Source organism: Tamandua tetradactyla, chromosome 25, assembly GCF_023851605.1.
Source record: "Tamandua tetradactyla isolate mTamTet1 chromosome 25, mTamTet1.pri, whole genome shotgun sequence".
Taxonomy (NCBI): Eukaryota; Metazoa; Chordata; class Mammalia; order Pilosa; family Myrmecophagidae; genus Tamandua; species Tamandua tetradactyla.
In genome coordinates, this window is record NC_135351.1 from 21,280,995 (window position 1) to 21,294,788 (window position 13,794).

The window sequence follows — 13,794 nt, forward strand, 5'->3', positions numbered from 1 at the left end:
ATCATTTCTTAGAATATTTGCATCACTCCAGAAAAAGAAATAAAGAGAAAAAAGAAAAAACTCATACATACCATGCCCCTTACCCCTCCCTCTCATTGACTGCTAGTATTTCCCTCTACCCAATTTATTTTAACATTTTCCCCCTATTATTTATTTATTTTTACGTTGTTGTTGTTGTTTTTGCATGGGCAGGCACCAGGAATCAAACCCAGATCTCTGGCATGACAGGCGAGAATTCTGTCACTGAGCCACCGTTGCACCGCCCTATTTATTTGTTTATTTATTTGTGTTTTGTACAATAAGACTGTTGGTAAAGCTTATTGTAGGGTTTGTTTTGTCTTAAACTATTAATCTGTTAATTCCACAAGGCATGTTGAGTGTGCTGAAAATACATACCTTTTTTTTATTTTAACATTTGTTTCCCCTATTATTTATTTTTAATCCATATGTTTTACTCATCTGTCCATACCATAGATAAAAGGAGGCATCAGAACAAGGTTTTCACAATCACACAGCCACACTGCGAAAGTTATATCATTATACAATCACCTTCAAGAATTATGGCTACTAGAACACAGCTCTACAGTTTCCGGCACTTCCCTCCAACCTCTCTAATACACCTTAAACTAAAAAGCGGATATCTATATAATGCGTAAGAATAACCTCCAGGATAACCTCTTGGCTCTGTTTGAAATCTCTCAGCCACTAACACTTTATTTTGTCTCATTTCTCTCTTCCCCCTTTCAGTTGAGCAGATTTTCTCAATCCCTTGATGCTGAGTCTCAGCTCATTCTAGGATTTCTGTCCCACGTTGCCAGGGAGGTTTACACCCCTGGGAGTCATGTCTCACATAGAGAGGGGGTGGGTGGTGAGTTTATTTGCATTGTTGGCTGAGAGATAAGCCACATCTGAGCCACAAAGGAGGTTCTCTGGGGGTGACTCTTAGGCCTAAATTTTAAGTAGCCTTAGCCTAGCCTTTGTGAGGATAAGTTTCATATGAACAAACACTGAGACTTAGGGCTTGGCCTGTTGATTTGGTTGTCCTCACTGCTTGCGAGAATATCAGGCCTTCTCCAAATGGGGAAGTTGAGTTTTCCCCTTTTCTTGCCATTCCCCCAAGGGGACTTCACAAATTCTTTTTTATTCACTGTTCAAATCAGTCTGGGATTTATGGGGACATCATTCTGGACAAACCTACAAAATTTCATGCCCTATTCAAGGTTCCATGTACTTATAGTGTTCAATTAACCTGTCCATATAAGTTTTATTAGGAAATGCACTAGTCAAAATATAAATTTTGTACAAAATAAACATTTTTTGCTTTAGTCTCACACATAAGTTAAAGTTTTAAAATATTAATTACCATCTATTTTCAACACCCTGCAATATTGACATTCCTTTGTTCTTCCTCATGCAAAAACATTTTTTAATTTGTACATTTGGTCCCTATCATTTTATACTCCAGGCATTCCTAGATTATACCATCTCAGTCTTTATCATCTATCTTTCCTTCTGATTTCATTTAGTACCATGCTATTTGGATTACAGTGGCTTTGTAATAAGTTTTAAGATTGGGAACAAACTCCAGCTCAGTTCGTCTTTTCAAGATAGTTTTGGCTATTTGAGGCCCCTTATCCTTCCATATGAATTTGATGATTGTCTTTTGCATTTCTACAAAAAGAGCTGTTGGAGTTTTAATTGAGATTGCATTGAATCTGTAAGTCACTTTGGGTAGAATTGACATCTTAACAATATTTAGTTTTCCAATCCATGAGCATGTAATGTCCTTCCATTTATTTAGGTCTTCTTTGATTTCTTTTTGCCATGTTTTGCTGTTTTCTGTGTACAAGTCCTTTTCATCCTTGGTTAAATTTATTTTTACCTATTTGATTTTAGTTTCTATTATGCATGAATTTTTTCCTTGATTTTTCTCCTCAGTTGTTCATTACTAGAGTATAGCAACACTTTTGCATGTTGGTCTTGAACCCTGCCTGTCTTTTGCTGAACTTATTAGCTCTAATAGCTTTGTTGTGGATTTTTCTGGATGTACTTTATATTGGATTATATTATCTGAAAATATAGGATATTTTACTTCTTCCTTTCCAGTTTGGATGTCTTCCACTTTTTTTCTTACCTAATTGCTTTTTCTAGAACTTCTAATACAATATTGAATAATGGTAACAGTTAGCATCCTTTTCTTGTCCTAATTCCATGGATTTTTTTATGTTGAACCACCCTTGCATACCTGGAATAAATCCCATTCGATTATGGTGTATAATTGTTTTAGTGTGCTGCTGAATCTGTTTGCTAGTATTTTGTTGAGGATTTTGCATCTATATTCATAAGGAACATTGTCTGTAATTTTCTTTCCTTGTGGTACCATTTTCTAGCTTTGGTTTAAGGAGCTGTTGGATCAGAGAATGAGTTAGGAAATGTTCTTTCCTCTTCAATTTTTTGGAAGAGTTTGAGCCGGACAGGTATTAATTCTTCTTTGAATATTTGTTAAAATTCACCTCTGAGGTCATCTGGTCCATGCTTTCTTTTTTTTAAGAGGTGTTTGATTACTGATTCACTGTCTTTCCTTGGAATTATCTGTTGCGATCTTTTGTTTCTTGTTGGGTCCATATAGGGAAGAAGGACAATAATATTTATGGTGATAATAATAATAAAATTTAAAAAAATAGCCTGGTGCTTTTCTGTATTTAGGCATCACACTAAAAATGTTCAATCAGGTTGTGATACCTTAAAGTCAGACCTCCATGTACTTCTCACACAATCTCTTTCTGAGGGAACCTTGTTCATGATTTCCTGCTGAGGGGGGGTTGTGCCTGTGTTGGGAGCCCATCACCTGCCTCCTTGACCACAGCTGTATAATTAGGCAGTCCACCCAACAATGGGCAGCCAGTAGCCTCTGGGAGAGCAGAGGTCTGTTTTGCAGGCTTCACCCAAGCAGGAGCCATGAAGGTTCTGCAGGAATTTAAATCAGAGGTTATAAGAGTGAGTTAATCAGCTGGAAGAGGGAGCAGAGGATAAAAGATAGAGGGAGAAGACAATACAACAAAAGCTATGAGGAAACAAAAGCTGTGAGTAGATGCCATGGAAAGCAGAAATACAGAGACGGCGGTGTCATCAGTTGGTGTGGCTACAGCTGTCTAAGCAGAAGCAGAGAGCTGAGTCTCTCACATGATTGTGGGGGCTAGTCCAAAATCTGCGAGGCAGCCTGACAGGCTGGCCATTCAGACAGGATTTGATGCTGTGGTCTTGTAGCAGAATTTCTTCACCAGGAAACCTCAGTTTTTGCTCTTAGTGCCCTCAACTGATTGTATGAGGGCCCACTCATATTTTTTGAGGATAATCTCAATTTTACTTAATGTCAACTGGTTATAGACGTTAATCACATCTACAAAATATTTTCACAGCAACTCCTACATTCGTGTTGGATTAAATGACTAGGTACTAGAGCCTGCCCAAGTTGACTTATAAGTATCACCCCCACTCGACCCCCCACCCAAAAAAATTCTTTCATGGTACCCTTTGTAATCATCCCCTCACCCTGTGCTCTTTAAAAATTTTTATTTCTGAAACTGTCAAACATGCGTCAAATAGTAGAACCTGATGAAACCCTGTACCCATCACCCGCTTCCAAAATTATCAACATATGGCAAATCTTGTTTCACGTGCACCCTAGCCCACTGTACCCTCTCGTTTATTTTACTTTATTGTTGTTGTTTTTTGTTTGTTTTTTGTATGCTGTCTGGTGGGATCACATTCCATTCTTTTTCCCATGTGAGTATCCCGTTATGAGAGCACCCTTTGTTGAATTTTTGTGTATGCGTTTTTTTTTTTCTTTCTTTGCTTGTTTTGGGAAACGCATGGGCTGGGAATCGAACCCGGTCTCCCACATGGCAGGCGAGAACTCTACCGCTGAGCCACCCTCGCCCCCGCCCCCGCTCCCCCACCCCCGGCTTATTTTAAAGCAACTTGCAGACATTATATCATTTCATCCTTAAAACTTTCTGTGTCTTGATCATCCAAGAGAAGATGGACATCCATGACCTCAGCCTCTTCATGACGCCTGCTAACTGCTGGACGGCATCGTCATTTGGATACAGCTTTGCTTCAGGGTGACACGGAACTTAAAGCCCCTTGTCACTGAGAGGCAGTGGAAACCAGAAAATCCGCAGCCGCCGTTTTTAGTAATCAGGAAATCTTGTGAAAGGTTTAGGAGAGGAAAGGGTGAGAAAGAAGGAAGGTAGACCGGGAAATTTAAAGTGGGCGGGTTTATTTCTGCGGTCATGGGCTGAGTTCACCAAATCCAAGATGGAGGGAGGTGAGTCAGCACCAGGCTGGTGGCGTGAGCAGTTTTTAAGCAACAGGGTCAGGTGCGGTCCGGAAGGGGAGGTTCTCCAGAAGTCAGGTGTCCGGAAGGGGCGGTTCATCAGGTCCGGAAGTCAGGTGTCTGGAAGGGGCGGTTCCAGAAGCCATGTTGGGAGGGGCGACACAGCCTTCGCAGCTCCAGTTGCAGTGTCTTTCCCCGTTCCCACAACCTAACTCCTTGACAGCCTGCTTGTTTTGTAACCATTTTTAACTACCTGTTTAAAAAGTGGTTATTTTATTCAGGTTTAGAAAAAAAAAATTCCAGTTACTTTTCTTTTTATTTAAAAAAAATGTTTTTGTGGGGTGTTGGGAGTGGGGAATAAGTAATTGGTACAAATATATTTAAAAGCTTTCTGTGTAAATCTCTTAACAGACAAGTCTTTTAAAAATGAAAATTTTGAATGTTATCATACCAAACAAGAGTAGCAATAATTCCTTACTATCTTTAATGTAATTCCTTAATATCCAGGCATTATTCACATTTCTCCATTGACCAGGAAATGCTTTTTTGTAGGTGATTTGTTCAACTGAGGAACCAAACCAGGTCAAAACACTGTATTTGGTTAATAGATCTCTTACTTCTTCTCAATCTTTTAAAAATTTGTTTTAAACTTTCAAAATTTGAAATAGTTTCAAATTGACATTACAGCTACCAGAATAATACAAACTCCATATAGAGAATTCCATCATACCACTATTCCCCCCAGATACCCAGATCCACCAATTTTAACATTTTGTCATATTTGCCATAACTTTTTTCTGTCCATCAATCTGTCAGTCCATCTGTCTACCCACCTATCAGTTCTGTCTGCCTATCTACTTATCAATCCACTTTCTGGACACTCAACTATAGGTTGTGTGTTGGTTTGAAACTGTTGTGTATATCAGAAAAGCCAAGTTTTTTCATCCTAATTCAAAATTCTGGGTGGGCTCTTTTTTTATTGTTTCCATGGAGATGTTACCCACCCAATTGTGGGTAGTACTTTTTGATTAGGTGGTTTCCATGGAGATGTGTCTCCACCCATTCAAGGTGGGTTGTTTACTGGAGCACTTAAAGAGGGAACTGTTTTAGAAAAAGCATCAGAACCAACAGAAGCTACACAGCCAAAACTTTTTGGAGATGAAGAAGGAAACACCCCTGGAGTAGCCTCATGAAACAAGAAGCCGGTAGAGAATGCTAGCAGACCTCGCCATAGCCTTCCTGGCTGACAGAGCTGTTGCAGACAGTATCAGCCTTTCCTAGAGAAAGTAACTTCCTCTTGATGCCTTAATTTGGATATTTTCATGGCCTTAGAACTGTAAACTTGCAACTTAATAGAGTCCCTTTTTAAAAGCCATTCCATTTCTGGTATATTGCGTTCTGGCAGCTTTAACAAACTGAAACAGGTTGTATACATCATGCTCCGTGAGCACTTAATACTGCATGTACATTTCCTAAGAACAAGGATATTCACTTATATAACCACCATAAGTGCAGTCTAATGTCTCTTTTCTTTTTAGTTTCACCCCTCCCCCCCTTTGACAATCTATTTTGTTAAGATTATTGTGTTGTTTGTTCTGTAGAATTTCCTATTCTATGCATTTCGATGACATCATTTAATATTTTCCTTTCCCCTTCACTTCAGGTAAACCGGTAGTAAACTAGTATTTAGATCTAAACCAGTGCTGTCTAGTAGATATAAAATGTGAGCCATGTATGAAATATTACATTTTTAGTATTGCAGAGAAATAGGACTAGAAATAGAAATAGGAATCCTCATGCATTGTAAAATGGTACAGCTGCTGTAGATGTCAGTTTGGCGGCTCCCCAGAAAGTTAAGTATAGAATTGCCATAAAACCCGGCTGTCATATTTCTTGATATATACCCCACAGTACTGAAAGATGGACTTGTACAGATATTAGAACATTAGTGTCCGTCTCTGCTGTATTCACATCAGCCAAAAGGTGGAAGCAACCCAAGTATCCAGCAATGGGCGAATAGATTTTTTTAAATGTTGTACATACACACAGTGGAGTATTATTCAGCTGCAAAAGGAATGCAGTTTTGATCCATGCTATAGCATGGATGAAACTTGAAGACATTATGTTGAGTGAAATAAGCCAGAAACTAAAGGACAAACATTGTTGGATTTCATTTATATGAAATAACTAGAATATGCAAATTCAAAGAGACAGAAAGTAGATTATAAGGCACCAAGAAAAGGCATGGGAGTTAATGCTTAAGTGGTACAGGGTTTCTGTTTGAGGTTATGGAAGTTTTGGTAATGGACGGCAAAGATGGTAGCACATCCTGCAAATGTAATTAACATTACTGAATTGTTTACTTAAAAGTGGTTAAAACGGTAAATGTTATGATGTTTTTATGTTACCATACTAAAATTAAAAAAAAAAATTCTTATAGCCCTATTTTAACTTTTAAAAATAATTGTATAATATAACATATATACAAAGCAAAGAAAGAAAAAATCAGTAGTTTTCAAAGCACTCTTCAACAAGTGGTTACAGGACAGATCCCAGATCTAGTAGCCCTGTTCTATAAAGTAAAAAGAAGTGGGTGAAATCAATTGTATATTTTATTTAACCCAACTAAAACATCCAAAATACTATCATTTCAATATGTAGTCACTACAAAAAGTTATGAATGAGCTATTTTGCACCTCTTTTGTTGTTGTTGTTAGAAAGTCTTCAGCATTCAGTGTGCGTTACCCTTGCAGCACTTGCCAATTCAGGCCAGCCCTGTTTCAAACCCTCAGTAGCCCATGGCTGGTGGCTGTTCCATGCACAGCCCAGATCTGGACCAACTCTGTGCTATAATGTATTGCCTTCTCAAAACCCTGCCCAGACTGACTTCCTTGATCGTTGACTTGCTTCCAACTTGTCGGTGCCCCAGTTGTTTTAAGCTGATCCAAAATCTTAACTTATTGCTGGCCTTCAACCCTGCAGTGATATTCTGCCAGCCTGTTTGACTCAGGAGAGCAGCTGGAGATAATCTTCCCTTCTTCTTGACCCTTTGCTGCCCCTGTGGGCAAGCACTCACACTGTGCCTTGTATTCTGGGGGCAGCTGTACCACAGGAGTGCAGAGAGCGGGAAGGTGTTTAAAGGAGGTAAACCAGGAACAGATGCAGTAAATCCAACATATTTAATAATGTTCACAGTAGTTGCTCTGCTCTACCACTTGATAGTTACACAGAACAGCAGGTCCGAAAGTGCTGTGAGCATACACAGAGGTTCTACCCTAATGATTTCCTAATGGTAAATTTAAAGTACAGAAATATAACTGTGGCATTTGATAGGGAGTTAAAGTTTTTTTTTCTTTCCCAATTACACAAAGCTTCATAGCTAAAAAAAAAAAAAAAAAAGAAACTAGCTTTGAGTATTTTACAATTTAAGATCCCCACACCCAGGAGATCCAGCCTGGGCCCCCAGTTGTGCTTGGCAATCCTTTTTTTCATTAACTGCTGCTTCCCTATTGAATTAACCACACTTACTATTCTGTTCCAGTTCCCGTCAACCCATCCCAGGCACTCTCTCCTTTAGAACGCTAGTCCTTTTCTACTTGACCAAGTACGTGGAAGTCCACTTCCCTTTTATCCATTCTTAAAGTTGCTCTTTATTGTCTTCCTCTCTTTTGATTCCATCTCTGAAGAGGTGAATTAAGTTCCGGGAGAGTAGAAGCCACGTCCGCATGAGCTCAACGCTGTCCTTAGTCCCCAGCCCATGCCTGTGACGCAGTAGGAGCTCAACGAAGATTTATTGATGAATGAATGACAAAATAACTTAAGAGGTTACTACTTGCAAGCAGCAAGCATCAATGTTTATGCCTTCTCTTTCATGGTTTTCTAGTGCTTATGGGGGTCATTGCTGGGAAAACAGTATTTATCTGCCAACTCTCAAATACCTTATAGCATGTAATCCTTATCACATCTATACACGTTATTGATTATAAAAAAATACCCAGATTATAACTCTGAAGTTGCAAGTTTCCTATCACTCTCTTTTCCTCTCCTTGAGGTTGAGCCTTCATGGATTTCCCCACTGCTTTCCCCTCCAACATCCTTATTTAGAGGGTCTTGGAATAGCATGCCCAGCTCTTCCTGCTTCCACCCAGAACAAGCCTTGAGGGCTGTGGGAACAAATGGCCTGAAGGGTAGAACTTCCGGTTTCCAGTGGATGGTTGACCTATATGCAAAGTACCTCACCACAGCAGAGGGAAAATGGAGACCCAGCTCCAGACGGATATAGGAGGGAGCACAGGCTGAGGAGTAACAGGTCAGAGGCAGGGTTTAGGAAGGTGGGCTCTGGGTTTTGCAAGTGTGCAGACACAGGCAGTTGAGAAGGAATCTCAGAACAAATCTAATGAGACACTTACATCCCAGACTGTACCTGACAATGATTTCAGAGAAAGGAAGAGAAGCAAGCCATGCAGGCTAGAATCCTCTCAATCTGGGAAATGATACAGCCTTTCAAAAGAGAAGGAGCAACAACAGTGGGCGCTTTTGCATGGGTCTGTGAGTCCACAAGGAGCATAAAACTGCTCTCTGCCAAAGGGAAGCCTTCTTGAGTGTCAGGTTTGTGTTTCAGGCCAGCCACTGGGGCACTACCTGCCCAGGTTTATCTCCATCCTTTGTGGTTCCTTGGACTCTGGCTTGGCTCTCGGGTGCCACCCCCAGCCCCTTTCCACCATGCCCCCATCATGCCCCCTGGGGTGTTTTGTCTTCCTAGCCTCCATCCTAACCACCTATCTAATTTCCTAATTCTCTTTCTTGTCCCATGTTTTTGACTTTCAAGGGTGAGGGCTTTGGCAGGGAGAGCAGGAAGAGTGGTTTGGTTTTGAATTTGAGTGCCTATAGAAGAGTCAGGTAGAGACGTATGGTTGGCAATAGAGGTCTGAAAATTTCAGTGTTTCTCAAATTAGATCACTTTGGGATGTTATCAGGCCACCATCCGTGGTCTTTTTCTCTTCCCACCTTTACAACGTCATCCTCACTAAATTTTTTAAAATATTTTTTATTGTAAACAACAACCATACATTCTTGACACACAAACATTCTTGACATGGTTACAATCAGTGGCTCACAGTATCATCACATAGTTGTGTATTCATCACCAGGATCATTTTTTTTGAACATTTGCATCTCTTCAGCAAAAGAAATAAAAAAGAAAAAATGAAAAAACTCATACATCCCATACCCCTTACCCGTCCCTCTCATTGACTACTAGTATTTCAATCTTCTCAATTTATTTTAACCTTTGTTCCCCCATTATTTGTTTCTTATTCATATTTTTTACTCATCTGCCCATACTTTAGATAGAAAGAGCATCAGATACAAGGTTTGCACAATCACATAGTCATATTGCAAAAGCTATATCATTATACAATCATCTCCAAGAAACATGGCTACTGGAACACAGCTCTGCAGTTTCAGGTACTTCCTTCTAGCCACTCCAATATACCATAAACTAAAAAGGGGATATCTATATAAATGTGCATCCTCACTAACTCTTTTTTTTTTTTAATTTTTAAATTTTAAAAAATACATGACAAGAAAGAAACACAAACATCCTTAGCATATGATCATTCCATTCTACATCTATAATCAGTAATTCACAATATCATCACATAGTTGCATATTCATCATCATGATCATTTCTTGGAACATTTGCATCTATTCAGAAAAAGAAATAAAATGAAAACAGAAAAAAAAATTTATACATACCGTACCCCTTACCCCTCCCTTTCATTGATCACTAATATTTCAAACTATATTTATTTTAACATTTGTTCCCCCTACTATTTATTTTTATTCCCTATGTTCTACTCGTCTGTTGACAAGGTAGATAAAAGGAGCATCAGACACAAGGTTTTCACAAACACACAGTCATATTGGCATCCTCACTAACTCTTGATTTATATAATCACTTATAAGCTGGCAGCTCCCTGCCTGTACCTCTGACAGCCCTACCACACAATGTTGTAATGTTCAGAGTTCAGCCTCTACCACTAGAAGCCAAGATTCCTGAGAACAGGACTTCAATAATCATGGAATCCTTACCTTCTAGCATATCCAACATTTGCTGAATAAATGCTGACTTTAATAACAGAGGAAAGATGAAATAATTAAGGTACCGCCACAGGATAGAATATTATGTAGCTATTAAGAATCTTGTTTTTGAGGGCTGATGAAATACACGGAATAATAGAAAAATATACTGTATATGTAATGACCTCAAGCTATTAAGAATCTTGTTTTTGAGGGCTGAAGAAATACACGGAATAATAGTAAAATATACTGTATATGTAATGACCTCAACTTTACAAAAGCACACACGTCTGAGCATAGGAAAAGGATGAGAAGAAAGCATTACCATTTTAGCAGTAATTATCTCTACTGATAGAATTTTGGTTGCTTTTTAAAATTTTATAATATAATATATATACAAAGCAAAGAAAGAAAAAAGCAATAATATTCAAAGCATTCTTCAACAAGTAGTTACAGAACAAGATCCCAGAGTTTCTCATGGGCTACCATTCCTTCATCTCAGATTTTTCCTTCTAGCTGCTCCAGAACACTGGAGGCTAGAAGGAATTTTTTTCTTCATCATCATAATTGACTTTTTTTTCCCTCTTTTGTGAAAAATAACATATATATAAAAGCAATAAATTTCAAACTACATCACAACAATCAATTGTAAAACAGATTTCAGAGTTTGGTATGGGTTACAATTCCACAATTTATGGTTTTTATTTCCAGCTGCTGTAAGATACTGGAGACTACAAGAAATATCAATATAATGATTCAGCAATCATACTCATTTGTTAAACCCTAGCTTCTCTGTATAACTCCACCATCACCTTTGATCTTTCTCCCACTCTTTAGGGTATTTGGGATATGCTTTTGTGCTTGTTTTAGACTTTCAAAATTTTCAATAATAAGAAAGTATTATCTTGCATTAATTAAATATAAATGTCAATATTTTTATGGTATATTTTATCTGTGGATACTTCCCTTGATTATCCTCCTCCAATCTGCTGTTGGGAATTAACACCAGTATTGAATCGAATTTCTATTAATATCTACTTGTTAGGGGATCACAGATTTTTAGACATACATTTTAGTTTGCACATTAATGGCACGAATAATAAGTAATAAATCTGGGATATGATTATTTGCCCCTAATTAGCAGTGACTGTGCTTAACGTATATACAGTGGATTCTATCCTGTCCCCAACTCAGCCACTCTAATGAATTTGCAATATACTGCTTTATAAGAAATAAATCACATGGGAAAAGATGGAATGTCTAAGCTGTAAGGATTTAAGACAAGGCTTATTTTTAAAAACATTCAGTAGAAATTTGAACCTATGTACATATATGTATGTACACACATCTAAGTTACCCCCTTCTGTTAGAAGAAAACACTGATAGGTAGGCACTAAAGTTGTGAATGGGTAAAATTACTCCCAGACCAACTTCTCTGATGGGTCAGTTTTCTATTTACCACTTCATTCTTCTGCCCAAGAATCTGCTTTCATTTGGGACTTTCTCCCACAAGACACAACTTTCAAGTCTTCTTCTATGGTCCCAAATACTATTAACCTTTTAGGGGTCTGAGTCTCAGTCCGACACAAATTGGTTTTAAAGTTTTTGGTTATATTTTTAAATTTTTCTTTCTACATTCATCTAAATAGATCGAATTATTACATACTTTTGTTTCTTCCTGTCCACTGATAACCTTAAAAATATAAGTGCTACGTGCATTTGTACCTGCTGTTTAGACAGGACAATGCATTTAATAAAACACTGCCTGCAGGGCACAGAGGCTCAGCTAATCCATTATTTAAATGGCAACAAATAAATAAAAGATGTCTCAGTTTACCAGAGCTGCTACCATGCAATAGGAATTTCTTGGCTCCGGGTTTTGAAGCTAGAAGTCCAAAAGCAAGACAATTGTTAGGGCTTGCTTTTTCCTTGGAGTCTGTGGCATTCTGGTGCTGGCTGCTAGTACCCCTCAGGGTTTCTTGGCTTTGTCTCTGCCTCCCGTCACGTGGTGCTGTCCTTTATTTGGACTGCTTTTCTGCTGACTGCCATCCAGTTACTGGTTCCTCCTGCGTCTGACTTCTGGCTCCCAGTTTCGTCTCTTGATTAGGCCTCCAGGAATATGGACTAAGCTCCACCCCCATTCCAGTTGGCTACACCTTAACTAAAAATACCATCTTCAAGAGATCTGGCGGTCCATGGGTTCACACCAACAGGAACGCAGGATTAAGAAAATGTCTTTCATGACGTGCATAGTTCAACCTACCATAAAAGATATATTTAGAGAATTCTCAAAGTAGTTGCTGTAAAATAATTTATATGCAGTGGTTTTCCCTTCTGGAGACTTTAAAAAAGGTCAGTACTCTCCCTCTACAGACACATGATTCATAAAAGATCCATTACATAGGATATTTCATTTGTATCGAGACTCTAAGGGGCAAGTTACAGAAGTCAATCCTAGCTGACTCAGGAGGTCTATAACACAGGGTTACAGGGTGTTCTCCACCCAGTGCAGCTGGGGGTTTCAGGACAACTGTGGTCTCTCCTAGCTCCCGCCTCTGGAGATCAGCCTTCTCTAATTCTTAGATCCAAAGGGTAGAATATGGCTGCCCCATAGTGCTTGCATTTATGTGCTAGTGTCACCCACCCAAAGCAGGCTAGCCAACATGTTTCTTACCTCAATTCTGAAAATCTTTGAAGAGAATCTGATGGACCCAGCTCTGGCCAGTTGCCCAGTCTTGGGCCATTCAACTGGCTAAGAAAGCAGGGTCCTGTAGCCATGGTTTTTGGGAGTCCACACTGTGGCCTGGAGGCAGGACCCAGAGAATCAAGAATCATTGTGAACTGGGGAGATGCTCCAAATTACCAGCCCTCTCAGTATCTCACAGTAAGATCAGGGTGAAAATCACTGAGGGGTGCAGTTTCTAAACTGGAGACAGAGGTGTGGAGAGGCGAACAACGCTGCATGCTAAAGAAGTATGTGCAAAATTTATGTTGAAGACACTCTTTGGGGAGAACATCCCTAACTTTCATCAAAATTAAAGGGGCCCGAATGAGCTGAGACTCAGCATCAACGGATTGAGAAAACCTTCTCCACCAAAAGGGGGAAGAGTGAAATGAGACAAAGTGTCAATGGCTGAGAGATTCCAAACAGAGTCGAGAGGTTATCCTGGAGGTTATTCTTACGCGTTGAGTAGATATCACCTTGTTATTCAAGATCTAATGGAGAGGCTGGAGGGAACTGCCTGAAAATATAGAGCTCTGTTCCAGCAGCCATGTTTCTTGATGATGATTGAATAATGATATAGCTTTCACAATGTGACTGTGTGATTGTGAAAACCTTGTGTCGGATGCTCCTTTTATCTACCTTGTCAACA